Here is a 16,334-nt window from a genome sequence, read left to right as displayed (position 1 = left end):
TGCCATATCTGGAGGCTCTTTTTAAAGCATAAAATGACATTTAAATATTTTGTTGCCACTCTTGCCAACAAGACCTATCATTAGATCGCCTTGATGGACCTGGAATGATGGGCCAGCGTTCCTAGAACCAGGATTTATTGTTCTCTCTCCAGTTTTGGGGAGAGGGGCTTGTGCTTGGTGTTTACCCAGGAATAAAATGCCTCCGCAAGCCCTAGAGACAGGTACAATGTCAGTGGAGATGTTATGGTAAGAAGTACCAAACCAGTGAGAATGATTTGGTGGGCTGGAGGTAAGCAACTGATGAATTGACGAGCCTTATTTTCCATTAAAAGATTCCTTCACTGAAGAAGCTCACAGCTTTCTACAGAAAGAAAGGCAAAAGTAAAGATGCCCTTCAAACCTCAGGGTGATCATTAGATTTCAAGGTCACCTTCTGTTCTTGTTGCACAAAGAAGTCAGCCCTCCTAAACTCAGGCTGCATTCCACTGGTGCTATAAATGCAGTGCTTAATTAGAAGGGTTGATTCCTGTCCACTCCACATAGCTACTCAGAATTCCTTCTGCCAAGAATCGCAACCAATCCTCTTCAAATGCTTTAATTAGATAGCTATGTATTGGCAAAAAAAGAAGTCAAGAAAAAGTGGGCAGAGGAAGAAGGGGGGGTGCCACAGTAAGTGTTCATTTTTAAGATTCCATGAAGATGGTAGTTCAACAATCACTGGGTTCACACACTAAGTGTTAATCTAAGTTGATTTAAATTTATTGTGCCAGCTACTCTGGTTTGTAAATCCTGGTTTCAACCACTGAATTCAATCAGAGATTTATTTCTGAACACTTAACAAAAGTTACATTTTTAACTTTGTTAAAGCCAATCTCTTTCTTACTAAAGAAGGGGAGGGCTTCTTTGGCACTGCATTAGTGGCAAAATTCATACAATAACTGTCTAGTATTAATGTAATATTGTTCAGCTTAAAAAAGAGCCATTCGTTGAATTATATTTCTCATCCTGCATTAATAGCTGGCCCAAAGTACACGCGAGTGTCCAGTCCACTTGTGTCTCTTTGTATGTACAGTGTTGAATGAATGTATTTGTATTCATCCTTTCACTTGAAGGATTCAAGGTGACATCTGGAGTTTTCTTCAAAACATGTCACCCGCCCAGTGCTACTTCTTCTGTCAAAGATCTCCCTAGCACCAGAGGTTAGAGAAGACAAGATAGATAACTCTTTTGCCTTCATTTCAGACATACAGGCAGTGTTTCTCAATCTTGACAGTGTGGACTTCAACTCCCAGAATTCCCCAGCCACATATCTTCAAGCTGCCAAGATTGAGATACAGGCTTCTTAGGGACATCTGCTTGCCAAGTGTGGAAAATACCATGCTGGCCCGTATAAGCTAACCCAGCATGAATCTTCTCCTATTGACAAAAATTGAATTTAGGCATATAACTATGTTATGAATTTAGGCATTAATTTGAGACATGGCATGTCTCAAATTAATAAACCAGGACAGAACTGCTTAAATACAGCTAACAGGAATTTGTGGAATTTATATCAATGAAGATGTAGGTGAAATTATCAGTAACTCACTTTCCTTATTATGTCAACAGGAATTTTCTGACACTGGATTAATTTTGTTACTTTAATTGCTCTAAAGCAAACAACTTCTCCTATTACTACTGCTAGCAGCAGAAGCAACCGTTCTACTTCTGGCAGTTAATATAGAAAAGTTGGGGTTGCTTAATTGTGGGAACAATTCTATTTATTGGTGATAAAATTTAAAGATATACTTAAAGGTAAAGGTAAAAACTTCCCCTCTCACACACGTGCTAGTCATTTCCGACTCAAGGGGGCAGTGCTCATCTCAGTTTGAAAGCCGAAGAGCCAGCATGACTCAATGGTGAAGGCACATGGAACGCTGTTACCTTCCCACCAAAGGTGGTTCCTATTTTTCTACTTGCATTTTTTACATGCTTTTGAACTGCTAGGTTGGCAGAAGCTGGGGCAAGTATTGGGAGCTCGCTCCATTATGTGGGGCTAGGGATTCGAACAGCTGCCGACCTTTCTGATCAACAAACTCAGCATTTTAGCCACTGAGATACTTACAATACTTGCCCAATACTTTCTATATCTCTATTCTTCAATGCATTATAATTGGTAATGAAAAAGTTATTTAAAGCCAGATCATTTTAAGATGTTTACACAGTAACCATATAAAAAGTTAAAATTTTCTAAACTGAAAAGTTTCACCTGCCAATTTTTGTAAAAAAACGGGGGGTGGGGGAGACACAAAAGGAAAACCAAAACTATTGATTCATTTTCTTGTTGTTCCTATCTCCCTCTTTATAGGATTAATTTTGCTAGAAACAAAATTCAATTTGCTATTTAATCCCAGCGCATAAAGGCTAAACAACATGCTTACAAAAATGTTTCATAAATGTAATAGCCTATGAAACTACAATACATTCTTCATCTTCTCTATTGCAAAATAAATAAGCCAAAGTATTTTTTTTAAATTGTAACTATGCTAAATGTTAAGATGCTGCATACCATTTTGAAACATTTAAAGACATTTCCAAATTAATATTTCAGGTTTGTACTGTATGTATAAATGAATTAATTACAATCAACCTAAGCATTCTTATTTAGAAGCCTCTAACCTCTGTATTTATGACTGACTACCCACATGGTACAAAGATATGTTTTCCTTAACTCTGGTTATGGAATAAATCATATTGACTAGATCTGTACAATTTACTAAGCCAATAAACCACAAATAACAAACCACAGTGGCCAGATCGCAGCTTAGCCTTACAGCTTGAATTAACTATTAGAAACCAGATATGTTAAATTATGAAATCTTTTGAAAAAAATAAATGGCTGACAGCTCTTCAATTTGTTTGTTATATTAATGGAATTGGCTAGTTTAAATGAGAATTTAACATACTAGCAATACTAGTCATCAAACACATCTGGATGTTCTTCACAGTAACTGAATGTCAGTGGTTTCTAAAGAAATTGTTCAGATATAATTTGCATCCATTAAAAATCTCCACTGAGGATCTCAAGCACGTCCTCTGTTTAGTTTCTTTCCCCTCATACCTTAATAAAAACTATTTACTATAGCTCAAGGTGTTTTTTTATTTTTATACTTCTGTCAAACCACTTTCTACTGTAACTTTAATAAATGAATTTCTTCATACATACAATGATAATCACATTATAAACCACGCCATGAAATTTTAGTCAGAAGACCATGAAGGCACAAATATTCTGACTCGACCTTTCTTTTATACCAAAATAAAATATAATGCATTGGAACTAATATTGGAACACTAAGATTTGAGTAAATTCTAATGTACTGTAGTTTCAATTGTATTTTGGGGTATCTTGACTTATCTTTAATAAACTTGGTTTTCCATATGAATGTCCGGAAGAAATGATGTCATTGAAAAGAATGCAACATTCTTCTTGTTTGGAAAATCAAGTGCACTGATTAAAAAAACAGATGTTGTTTTTTGGAAGAGGAATAGATAATAGATCCTAGGGAGTGCAGAAAGCACCTCTCTGACTTTGCCATGGTTTGTGTATTTTACAATAGGACGGATTCACAGAACACGCCCTACCATAAACCATGGTTTACAAATATCTTCAAGAAGATATCAGAAAATATTGAATTTTCCCTAAAAGAGGTTTTAAGGAATTCATCAAGAGTAAAGTTATGAAAGACTTCTAAAACTGGGGAACTCTGAATGACAGCCTTTAATTATTTTTAATAAATGTTTGTCTGTCTACTCACCAGAATCCATCATTATAATGGATTGAAGTTGAAGATAAGAAAACAGAAAAGATGAATTCTTCTTCCAGGAGCATTTCATGTTAAACAGGTGCAGTCATTGCCCTAAGGAACATCAGTGACTGAAGCAAGCTTGTTAAAGTAGGACACTGATGTTGTTTTCTGACAATCCTAAACTACTCTTATGGTTCTCTCAAAAGTGTTTTTTTTTTCAAAAGGCAACTGGACTTGTTTTTTGAAGAAGAAGTAGTTTTACTTCTCATCCAAGAAGCTTCATCTCTTCTGGTTTATATAGATTATTAAACCACAGTGATATATTCTCATGTATTACACAAAGCATTATGATTTAGGGATTTTTTTCTTTCATAATAATACCTTGCCTATTTAAAATAGTCTTTATTTTCCAGGATTTCTATGGCAACTTACATAAATAAAAACAAAATTAGAGACTATTATACAATAACAACTCACTCAGTGATAATGACACAAAAAATAACTGAATATTTTAAAATGCGCACTATAACATATTCTCAGGCATTGAATGAAGCTAGATCTAATCAAAATAAGGTCTAATGATTTATGTAATTTATTCAATACATATTCAATAACATCTGTTAAATTGTTGAATAAATGAACTGGGGGAGAGCAAGCCACTTTCACAAAATAATTTTTCCTGGATCATTTTAGACTGGATCACTTTCAGGATTTTTTTCTTCAAATTGAACCACTTTCTCTCTGCAGCATTAGTAACTGCTGATCATGACAGCTATTTATAACCTCTAAGATAAAGGCAGCCCTCCTCTAAATACTCCTTGTTGAAACAATAATAGGAAATGCTTTCTAATTTGTAGGACATTCCATAGGCATTTTAGGGTCAGTCACAATGAAATAAATCAGAATTCTCAGAACTGAAGTACATACATCTTCAAGTTGCTCAGGTTTAGAAACACTGAATTAAACATACCTTTGCTCTAATCCAAATGGGTCTTCTTTAAATACATAAGAATATTGATTTGCCTAGGTCCCAGTTTGTACATTGTACATTGTAATCAGGGGTGGGTTTCTGCCGGTTCTAACCTCTTCGTTAGAGGAGGTTCCAGAAATCTACCGAACCGGTTAGAAGAGGTTCGTCATGGAACGCTTGTCCCGCCCCCCTCGCTCACTTCCCCTGCCCGTTCCGTCACCACTCGTGGGCGGTAGCTTGTGCGGTGCGGCTGGCCTCCTAGGACCTCCCTGAACTTGCCTAGGGGGTGTGGCCGCCAGCCACGCCCCCTAGGCAAGTTCAGGGCATCCCCCTCCCCTCGCTGGTTCCCTGCACAGACTTCTTTGCGGTGCTGGGAGGAATCCCTCCCCCCCAAAACCAGGTTGACCAAAGAGGTCAGTGCAGGGCTCCGGTGGCTGCAAAGTGCAGCACAAGGAGCAGAAGTCCCCGAACCTAGCAGGGCAACACAGCTCCAGCAGTAGCAGAAGTTTCCCCATTCCTCTGCCCAGCTCTCCGCCTCCTCCTTTGCTTAGGCTCCCCGCTGGGTTCGGGGACTTCTGCCCCTCATGACGTGCTTTGCAGCCGCCAGAGCCCTGCACAGACCTCTTCAGGGTGCTGGCTGGGCAACTTGGTTCTGGGGATTTCTCCCTCCCCAAAAGACTACCCACCCATCTCTCCAGATCTTGCAGCTTTTTCAGGGTTTTCTTTTTAAAAAACGCCTCTTCGAACGATCTTGAAAACCTGCGAGGTTGCTTTGGGAGGGGGCAGATGGGCAGCATTTCCCCCTGCCCCCCTCCCTGGGCACCTGCAGCCTTGGAGCCTGCAGCTTTAAAGCAAGCCTTTGCACAGTAAAGAAAATATTTTCATGAGTGTGAGAAGTTCTTAATTGCCTTTACTGTGCAAGTTGCTGCAGGCTCTGAGGCTGCAGGTGCCTAGGGATGGGGGGGATGCTGCCCATCTGCCCCCTCCCAAAGCAACCTCACAGGTTTTCAAGATCATCTGCAGAGGCGTTTTTTAAAAAGAAAATGGTCTTTTTGGGGGGGTGAAATGGGCTACACTTGGAGGAGCTGGCGGCCAAGGCGCCCTGAAGCAGCGCCAGCCAGCATGTCCCTTAAGAAGAGCCCCAAGGGCAAGGACAGCAGCTCTGCAGCCACCTCCACCCTGCCCACTGCTCAGCAACGTGCCCCCGCTTCCTCCTCCTTCTCGGCAGGCGGGCCGGGCAGGGACATGACCCATGAGGGAGCAGCCAACGGGGGATGGGGGGCGCTGGCCAGGACAGCGGGGCTAGCCTGGCACCCACCCAGCCATCGCTTTGTCGGGCACAAACTTTCCTCCTGTTCCTTCTTCTGCGGGGAACACTGCCTTGCTTTGACAGCCACCTCATTTCCAATTGGGGGGTGGGGAAGAAATCATCTGCATGGATCCCCCCCAATTGGAAGGAGGAGGCTCCGATGGTCTAGAGCCCATCCGTGGGGGGAAGAGATCCCCCTCGCCTTCCTCGTATTCCTGGATGGGTTCTGGACCAGCGAAGCTTCCTCCTTCTTTTTAACCAGGCGATCTTTCCTAAGACATAAGAAAGAACATTAATTGCAGGCTCAACAAAAGAAGCTGGAAAGAGATACTGAAGCCAGGAAGCTGAAACCTGGGACTGGAGAACAACCTTTTCTGTCCCCTTACCAGCCCATCCGGGAAGACGAGGAATGTGAGGGGGATCCCTCCCCACACAGATGGGCTCCGGACCAGTGGAGCCTCATCCTTCTTTTTAGCCAGGTGATCTTTAACCAGGCGATCTTCAGCTGCTGCACAAGCCCACGGGCATGCACTGCCTTCTTCTCTCTGATAGCCACCTGGTTAAAAAGAACCACGAGGCTCTGCTGGTTCGGAGCCCATCCGCGGGGGGAGGGAGAGATGGACAGGCAGGCAGACACACACACACACACAGTGAGTGATTAAGTGAGTGTGTGAGTGAGTGAGTGAGAGACAGACAGACAGACACACACACACATATACACACAGAGTGACAGACAGAGAAGAAGGGAGGGGAGAGAGAGATACAGAGAGATAGAGAGAGAGGGAGGGAGGGAGACAGATATACAGAGGGAGACACAGAGAAAGAGTGAGTGAGAGACAGACAGACACACACACACATACGGAGTGACTGATGGAGGAGGGAGGAGAGAGAGAGAGAGACAGAGAGATTCAGAGAGACAGACACAGAGAGAGAATGACAGAGAGAGACAGAGAGGGAGGGAGGGAGAGAAAGAGCCACAGAGAGAGAGGCAGAGAGGCAGAAAGAGAGAGAGAGAAAGAGAAAGAAAGGAAGAAACAAAAAAGAAAAGAAAAGAAAAAGAAAGTGGGAGAGAGATGAAAGAAAGAAAGAAAGAAAGAAAGAAAGAAAGAAAGAAAGAAAGAAAGAAAACTTATGACCACAATTGAGCCCAAAATTTTGGTTGCTAAGCAAGAGTGTCGTTAAGTGAGTTTCACCACATTTTCCAAGTTGGCCACTCCCACCTGGTCACATCACCACGGAGCCACTTCCACAAAACAGGCCACACCTACAGAATAGGTTCTAAAGAAATTTGAAACCCACCACTGATTGTAACATTCGGGCAATAGCTTTGTGTGACTTAAGAGCCCATGACTCAAAAATGCCTCCAGCCTTAGTTTGCCCTTGGGAAGACTGAGTTGTAATTGCCTAGCCTACAGGTGGCTAGCAATAACTTTTTCATAATTAAAACTTAAAATACGAATCACTTCCTTCATCACCAGTCAGAACTCTCACAATTTCCAACATGTTTCCCCCTCCCAAGCTTTACACAAAGGAATTGTGTTGTTCTTGTCCAATTCAAGACTGAGCTCCTGATTTACAGCACACAGATTCTTACCTTAAGGGGTAGGCCTTTCAGGAAACCAGCAAACATTTCCAGCTGCTGGAAGACCTGCTGTTGTACAGTTGTGTATTTCACACTCCAGAAGCACCACTGAAAAATGTCACCACCTTGACCAATTTAACTTCTAATGACTGCATGTAAAACTGTGCAATGACATTGGCACATAGTTTCCAAACATCATAATTTCAGATCTCAGTGGAAATGCTTCAAATTCAATTACAAACAGGTGATTTGGAGTTTGTGAGAACATGCATGTAGCATGTAGCATGCATGTCTAATGCTAGGTCAGGCAGCAGTATATTTTCCTGGAATCATATGGCAAACCCTGGAAAAGAGATGGATGCTTTAACAGTTACAAAGGGATGATATTGTTTCTTCTCTCATGTGCTCCAAAGCATGTTTTTGGAATCAAATCACTGAACAGCCTTATTGATAAATTTAGATCTCAGTTCCTGTTATTAAATTTAATAAGCCTGAAAATAAAAGCACATGTGGGCATGTTTCTCCAGTCCTTCAAAAATACTTAAATGCATATATCACAGTGACATCAATTGCATTTTGGTTTCTCTAGAAATTTGATTTTTCACTAAAAATGCTGACTTTATTTCTGAGATCTAGTTAAATAGAACACCCTATAAGGCAACCATGGCCCAGGAATTCTGGGAGCTGAAATTCACAGATTGTAAAAGAGTCATAGTTCCCCATCCCTGTAATAAGGGCTGTAGGTAATTTACTAGGGTTATGTAAAATCAATAGGGATGCAAATTAAATATATTAAGTAAAATATTTTAAATATTTGTTACATTTTTTAAAAAAAATTAAAATATTTTTAAATTTTTGTTACAATCTACTGGCCATCAAGATTTTTGAAACTCACATATGGATTATGTAAGGCTTGGGGAGGGGAGTCGTTTGTGAGAAATAATGTATATAGTAGGCCCCTTGTTATTTTACCATTTCAAAATTAAAAATAAATTTCCATTGGCTATTTTGCAGGAGAAGTGGAATGAAGATTGGCAGATCACACCCTGAAGCCCTGAGGACGTCCTGAGAAAGAAAACTGATTGAGAAATATTGTTCTGCATTGAGCTGTCTTGTGGAATGAGTTTCATGTGCATCTAGCACACTGAATTGCTATGCCAGTGAGTTGTGGGACATATTGTAAAATACAGAACACTCATGAATAACCTGCAGTTCATAGTATCGAGTAGCTAATTGAATTATACATCCACACTGTAATTTCACTATCACAAACAAATGTTTTGCAGGTTTTATATAAAGAATATGATGTAAACAGAGTTAGGGGATTCTTGAATTAACTTTTAAAAAAGAGTAAGCTACAAATATGGCTCTCCTAAAGTAAGCAGAAGCATTTTTGAGAGCTTGGCTTAGTGGTACATTCTTTGTGGGGCTGCCTGAGATTTCTGCTAATTAAATCTCTGGGATCTCCAGGGAAGAAGTGATGGGAAGTTCTCTGCCCAAGTCTCCAGAGAATCTACTGCATATCAGAGTAGATTTGCTTGATCCATGATCTGGGTCAGTATTTCTCAATCTTAGCAATTTTAAGATACCGTGGACTTCAATTTGTAACCAGCAGAGTTGAAGTTGAAGTCCACACATCTTAAAGTTCTTGAGGTTAAGAAAGACAGACCAAGGTGTTATAGTCCCACACATCTAAAAAGATGATCAAATAAGAAAAATGGCATAAAACAGCTTGCTAGGTTCTATTAGGATGTAGATGTATATAGATAAAATTAGGTGGTTAAATTAAGAGCAAAAAAAAATAAATCTATTTCATCCCAAAACTATTATTCTCCAACCCAATTCATGCGATTTTGAAACTTTTACTATGATATGGAAAAATTGTCTTTCATTTGTTTCCGGCAGCCATATTCTGATTGCCTTTGCCTATACCATTGCCTTTGAAAATGTAAATTCAGCTAATTTAATTAATAGCACCTGGGGCTGCCATAAAATCTTCTGCGGAATTATATAACAAGGGAAAAATATTCTGGCTTTCACAATATTACTTGATATGCTGGATTAAGTATCACATTCAGACCCAGTTCAAATTTCATTTTGGCAAACTGCATCATTTCCTGACCTATGAATGAGAATAAGAGTTATTCAAGAACATTCTGCCAATACAGAAAGTTACAGAGAAATAAGTAAGTGAAGAAGGAATTTAGGACTGTGGAGCAAATCAGTGGTTTCCTATCCTGCTTCCTGATATAATCTTAAAGTTCCTAACACTTCCATTGATGACTTTGGGTCAGTAACTCTCTCAGCCCAACCCACCTGAGAAGATTGTTATTGAAGGGAAAATAAGAGGAAGTTATGTGGGATATGTTCATCCCTTGAGTTATTTGTAAAAATAATAAAGGGGGCATACAAATAAATTAAATATCCCACATTTCATCAATGAATTTTTTAAGGAATTCTATCCCATAGGTAGGCATATGGTATGGTAGATGCAGAAAAAAGTCTTTGTAGATCAACTTTCCCCACCCTAGTGCAATCCATATTAATTATGGTTACGGAATTCTGAAAGTTGAAGTCTCAATATACCTCTTCAAGTTGCAGGTATGGATGTTGAAATACACATGACAATCTGCATAACTTGGATTATTTTGATATAATTTTTTTTTTCTGATTAGAACTGAGGGGTTTTTTCCAACAATTTTGCCACTTCAAACAAATCCTTCTACAATAAGAATAGTGAATTTAAGCTCTAAAGAATCATTAGATTATTCCTCCTAAAAGCGCAAAGGCTGATCCCCAAGGAAGGGCAGATATTTGAATGAATGTCTGTGTTGTAAATCTTAATTCTTCTCTGGGCCTGTGGGAAAGACAATGAGATAAAGTATGCATGCTGTGTCACTCGTGGGTCTTCCGCTGAATTTTCCATAACCTCATTAAGTGATTTTCCAAACAAATCAGCAAAGGAGAGTGACTTTCTCATAAGGTTCCCAGAAGAAAACAGCCAATGATTATCTAATCCTCCTGATCCTGAAATCACAATATCATTTGCAGATCATATGAACATTCAGTTTACTGGTTGCAATCAAGCAATGAATGAAGCTGGAGACTTGTTGAACACAACATTAATTTTCACTAATTGGAGGTTGCACCTTTTCATAGGGTACTTTTCTTTGAGGTTGAAGGCTACACTGATTGAATTCATTTCATCAAAACATTTGAACATATTTAAAATGTAATTTTTTAAAAATATTCAAATTTTTAAAGTACCCAAAAGTACTGAAATGATTAGGTCTGTAACCTAAAGGTAGATAGGACCACGATTTTCTGTTTTCCAAAGTTGTTTATTTGTTTTCTTCTGTGGGAGACTAGGTTAGTTTTTATATTTAAAGTCTTTTCTTTATGCTAATCACCCAAAGGAACAAAAAATTGTGCAGCCAATCTTCATCATAATGCTAAATTTAAACAGGGTCGAAATAAAATAAAGCTATTTTAAAATTGTATATGGTCTGCAGGTTTGCCCAACATAGTTCAGTATTTTAATTTCATACATTCACCAAAAAAAAAGAAAAACTTAAAATACACATTTCCAACTACTACCAAAAATAAGTGAAAATAATTTGCACATTTTAATAAATGCATAAAAGTTTAGAGACATTTGCAAAGCTGTGTCTATTATAGGGATTATGACAACAAGCTCTATATTACAATGTTCCTCCTTCAAAACTTCCTTGCTGTTAAGAAGGCTGTCACTGATTCAGTAGTTGTCATTTTAAATTTCTCTAACACTTCGGAAGGTGCTCTCCTGCAGCACTGTAGGCAATTAAAATGGTCTACTTGCCATTGCAAATCCCACTGATGTAGGATCCAGTGAAGTCTGGAGGGGAAACAAATCAGGTAGCCTCCTAGTGCCAGATAGCATTCCTATGGGAAAGCAAGCTTGCACTTGGAACTCTGGTTACATCTTTCTGCATTGCAGAAAGGCATTAAAAGGCTGGTTTGCTTTACAGGGTAGTTGTAAAGATGACTGGGATAAGATGTGTGAAGTGACATTACTTCATTCCCCAAACTCAGAAAAATTATTTCTCTGAACATGAACTCCAGAGTTATTATACTAGTTTCAGATCCCAAAGATAGAAAAATATGTGATCAACTCAAAATTATGCCATTTCATCAAGAAGGTGCCCAAGATTGCAGATTTTATCTGCAAAGATCCTTTTTGCAGTCTAGGAGCTCAGCTCCTGATTGTTCCGTTGACGTTGGACCCAGTGAATACATGTAACCCAATTAAGCACAATTAAATAATGTAAGTTTCTTGGGTCACACTACTTTAAGCCAGCTAATAACACAGGAATAAAAGGGTGAGGCTTCAACTGCACCGTGGCAGTCACCGTCCTGACTTTCTTTACACTCCCTTGTGGATGCCCTTTTGTATGTGCATTTACATATTTGTTTGAAACAAATATATCAGAAATTAGTTCAAATCAGCTTTTCTTCTGCTTAAAGCACAAGAAAGCTTCCAAAATGCAGTTTCTCCATCTGAAATGGAACAGCACAGGAAAAGCTTTGTGACTATGTTCTGCTCTACTTATTAATTCTCCAATCTTTTTTTTTTCTTAAGGCAAACACTGAAAGCCCTTGGTAACTGCAACTGACACCACATGTTTGGCTCTCTCTCACCCTTGAGACATCACAATAGATACAAGTGTTTTTCTCAGGTGGGAATTTGCACTTGGTTTCTTAAACAAAATGCTTGATATACCCAATGACACAGCCATGCTGAAGCCATTCCTTAAATTAAAATCACACATCACATCTCAACCTAAGCCATTTTTAAATCTATGTAGCCTTTATTTCCAACATCCATATGAGATCACATGATATACTATGCTAACAAAAAACTAATTAAGACCACAAGAACTGCAAATCGATGTTTTGTATCAACTTTTAATAGAGAAACCATGACCACTGCATATCAAGAAAGGACTGCCACACTGAGCAAGATAACAAATCAATACAGCACAGTGTTTTATCTACTGCAGTGACCAAAAAGCCCTTACAAAGTTCAGGGAAAAGACATAATGGAGGTAAGTCACTTCTTCCTGCTTCAGGAAATAGGTAACTCCTCAGACTCATTGATTCCAGCAATCACAGCATTCAATCAATGATAGCATTACTACCTCTCAGTCTTTTAAGGATTATTTATGTCAAATATCTTTAAAAAATCATAAAAGCTACTCTTTGTTTTTCCCATTTCCTGAACGGTCTTGTGCATTCATTATTTATGATATGATACTGAACAATCTCACAATAAAAACATGCATGTTTAATCCTCTAACATACAGGAGTCCTCATTTGTGTACATTGCAAACAATCAAATTTAAGAGTGTATTTTTTCCCTCTACAGTATATCTAAAACACCCTTCTCCAACCTGGTGTCCTTTACTTGGACTTCAGTTCCCATAACTTCCATCCAGTATTGATCATAATGTCTGGAATTGATGATAATGTATGTATAAATAGAGTTAAGTTGAAGAAGAGCTGAAAGGGCAAACTCACTAGCTCTTGGAATAAGGGAAATTTTAAATAAGGATCAGGAAATTCTGGGAGTTAATTTTTAATTTATTTGAAAAGCATCAGTTTGGAAGGCTAAATTCAATGATTATTTCAGTTATATAGCATTTTCTCCTCTCCCTAGTCCACAGAATGGCTATGAAAAATGATAAAGTCATTCCTCCAATGATAAAGTCATATATTTTAAATGCTGAAATGCACTGTGTAATTTTTTTTCCATAAGTTTTTATCCTTATTTAATGTGAAGGTATCACATACATGTAAAAAATGCAAAACATATAATTGTAGGTTTGAAAACAACTGTCATCACAAAATATTTACAAATAATAAACTGGAAAAAAATGTAAGGAAGCACATGGAAATATTTATGCAAGATGTAATAATGGCCATCAAGTTGGAATTTTTCAACAAGTAGAAAATTAATGCTGGACAAGGCAAAAGATGGTTGCATATTGGATGGGTTCCCATCCTGTGCTAAGTCATAACATGATTTATTTGGGTTTGGCATAACATCATGTACAAATCCATCCATTGCAGTTTGTAATCCATGGTTTATGATTTAGCTTGATAACCCAACTGTGACTTATTCAACAAACTATGATTAAAACAAGCTTAGTTTACGACGATATCAGAGGTAATATGCCAGCTGTTAAAGTACATGAGCCAGAGAGCTATTGCCCTTATATTGTGGTAGTTATTTAGGCATCTGATCAGCAAAATGAGGATCTAGATGGGCTTTTAGCTGGTTCAGTAAAACTCTTTTCGGTCATATTTATGAAAATGTCATTTAAAAGTCATAAAGCCATCCACCATTTAGAGTTTTTTATAGAAAGAAACAGCACTGTGACAAGTAAATTACAGAGCAAAGTTAATCAGACACCTCCTTTTCTCCTGTTGTGGACTTTTACCCATGATAACCAGCTTTAATTTTATATCTCCTTCAGCTTTGGATTTAGCAGGCTAGAGAACCACCCAGTCCAGTTGAAACGTGTCGTACTATTTCTCACCATCTCTCCCTACTATCCCTAAAGGAACTCCTCCCAATGCACATTACTTTTGTAGTTATCTGATTAATGTGTTTCCGCTGTAGTCTGGACTCCACCTAACTGCATTAGAGCTGCAGGACCGCAATCCCATTATTCCCCTCTGCCAAGGTGGGGGGGGGAACAGAGGGAGGGGAGAAAGCAAAAATTCCAAGGGTCCCTATAGAGATATCTGCACAAATTGGGGAGGGGGTGTTGGAAGAGGTTTCCAATAATAAAGCATTGCTGAGCCAGTCCTTGCTGGCCAAGAAAAAGAGGGAGGAAAAATTGGACAGGCTTCCTTAGGGTGGGGCTGTGATAAAGCGCAAGGGACACCAATTCATGCAAAATATATTCTGGAAAGCAAAGCAAAGAGTTATCAATGCTTCCTGCATTGTGCTGCATCATTTTCCCCTGGACAGAAAGGGAGGGTGGGTGGGTGGATGAGAAAAATAACATGAAAACAGTAAAATCATTTCCAGCCCCACTGATTCCCACATACATTTTCTCCCCCTCCTGATGCACCCTCATGCTTCTGAGAATAATAAACAGTCTCCAAAGGGAGAAGCCAACAATGAAAAAGATGGTGGGGGGAGTATCTTCAAATATTATGTCGCCGTAGAATTAAATAAACCCAATTATTAAATGAGAAGATGGTCTGGGAAGGCAACCGTTCAGTGTTTATGATTATTACTGCTGTCACTATATTATTTTCATCATGATCAAAAAGTACTAAGGGAGTTAGTATTAATCTCTTTTCAAATAGAGCATTTTCATCTACAGAAACCTGTTGATGTATTAATAAGAAGGGGTGGGGGGAGTAGACAGAAGGAGGGAGCGTCTCCTCCAAAGCACTTGATGCGAAGAGATGGAGGACAGCAAAGAGGTTGGAAAGGGGGAGACCCGCGAAGACTGACCACGCCTGTTTTTGCAACCCACCGACGTTTAGAAAACCAGCAACCTGATTTGAGCCCTCCAGGTTACTTGCAGTTGCCATTTCACGTCATTTTATTTCTTGCTTAATGTCAGCCACCCATCCCGGCGGGCTCTCTGCCCGCCCGCCCACCCGATCCTCATAGGACTTCTGTCAGGAACCCTTTAGAAAACAAGATTTCGGTTTCAATGATCGCGGCGGGAGGGGGGACGTGGAGGGGACGGGACAGGCAATCCTCATCTTGTAGCTATGCGATGGTGGAACCACTTTCTTTGTAGAGAGAACATTCCCCAGCACGGTGTCACTGGCTAAGGGAGGGCAAGCTCCCGGATCTCTGCTCTGGTCCCTGCAGAAGAGAATCCATCTATTTACTAACGCCGCAGTGCCGCCACTACCAGCCCCTCGGGCCAATTCTCCTCTTCCCGCAGCTCCATCAAACCCTTGGCACAAGCAACAACGCCAAGCGCCTCGTTCCCTGATCTCCGGCGCCCGTTCCTCCCCCCCCCCCGAAGGGATCAGGTCGAGACGAAATCCCCGCGCGCCCCCTCCGCACCGCCCCCTCCGACAAACGATCCCCAGATCTCTTTCCCCCCCGAAGCGACATAGCTACCTCGTCTGAAGTGATGGCGGGAGTGGGTGGGTGGGTGGAGTGTAGGGTCCGCTCTCCTTCGTCCTTGTATGCAATGCGGTGCGCTGCCTTTCTCAGCAGTGACGGAGGAAGAGGAGAAGGAGGTGGGGATGGGTGCGTGACGATGCAGCAACAGAAGCAGCGGTAATCTCGGTAGCTGCAGTTGGGAAACCGGGGGGGGGAGGGGGGAGGCGGACCGACCGAGTTAGAGGAGAAGCAGCTGTATAGTGGCCGTGGGGACGAGGAGCAGCTCCGCAGCAGACGAGAGCAGGGGATGGAAGCGGAGACAGGGAGTGGTGGACCTCGGCGAGCCGCAGCCAGTCAGTCAGCCGGCCTGCCCCCTCCGATAACCGCCCGCACAGCAACAGCTGCACTGACGGAGAGAGGGGGGGGAATGAGAGAGCGAAGAGGGCGGGGATAGAGCGTTCGTACACACACACGCGCGCGCTCACGCGCGCACCCCTGGCAGACACAAACACGCACCCCGAGCACGCGCGCGCGTTGCTATACAGCGCCAGGGCCCTCGAGGG

The 16,334-nt window shown here is 40.6% G+C and overlaps 1 protein-coding gene across 1 annotated transcript in view; it reads right to left on the bottom strand.

The window, feature by feature from the left end:
• Positions 1 to 16,130, bottom strand: part of SPTBN1 (spectrin beta, non-erythrocytic 1) — a 202,793-nt gene extending 186,663 nt beyond the window's left edge. The window contains exon 1 of the mRNA XM_081943073.1: positions 15,787 to 16,130. The gene's annotated coding sequence lies outside the window, so the exon portion shown is untranslated. The remainder of the gene's footprint in view (positions 1 to 15,786) is intronic.
• Between the last annotated feature and the right edge of the window lie 204 nt (positions 16,131 to 16,334).

The sequence above is a fragment of the Natrix helvetica genome (assembly GCF_964273705.1).
Source record: "Natrix helvetica genome assembly, chromosome: 2".
NCBI lineage: Eukaryota > Metazoa > Chordata > Lepidosauria > Squamata > Natricidae > Natrix > Natrix helvetica.
This window is presented reverse-complemented; position numbering and strand designations above follow the sequence as displayed.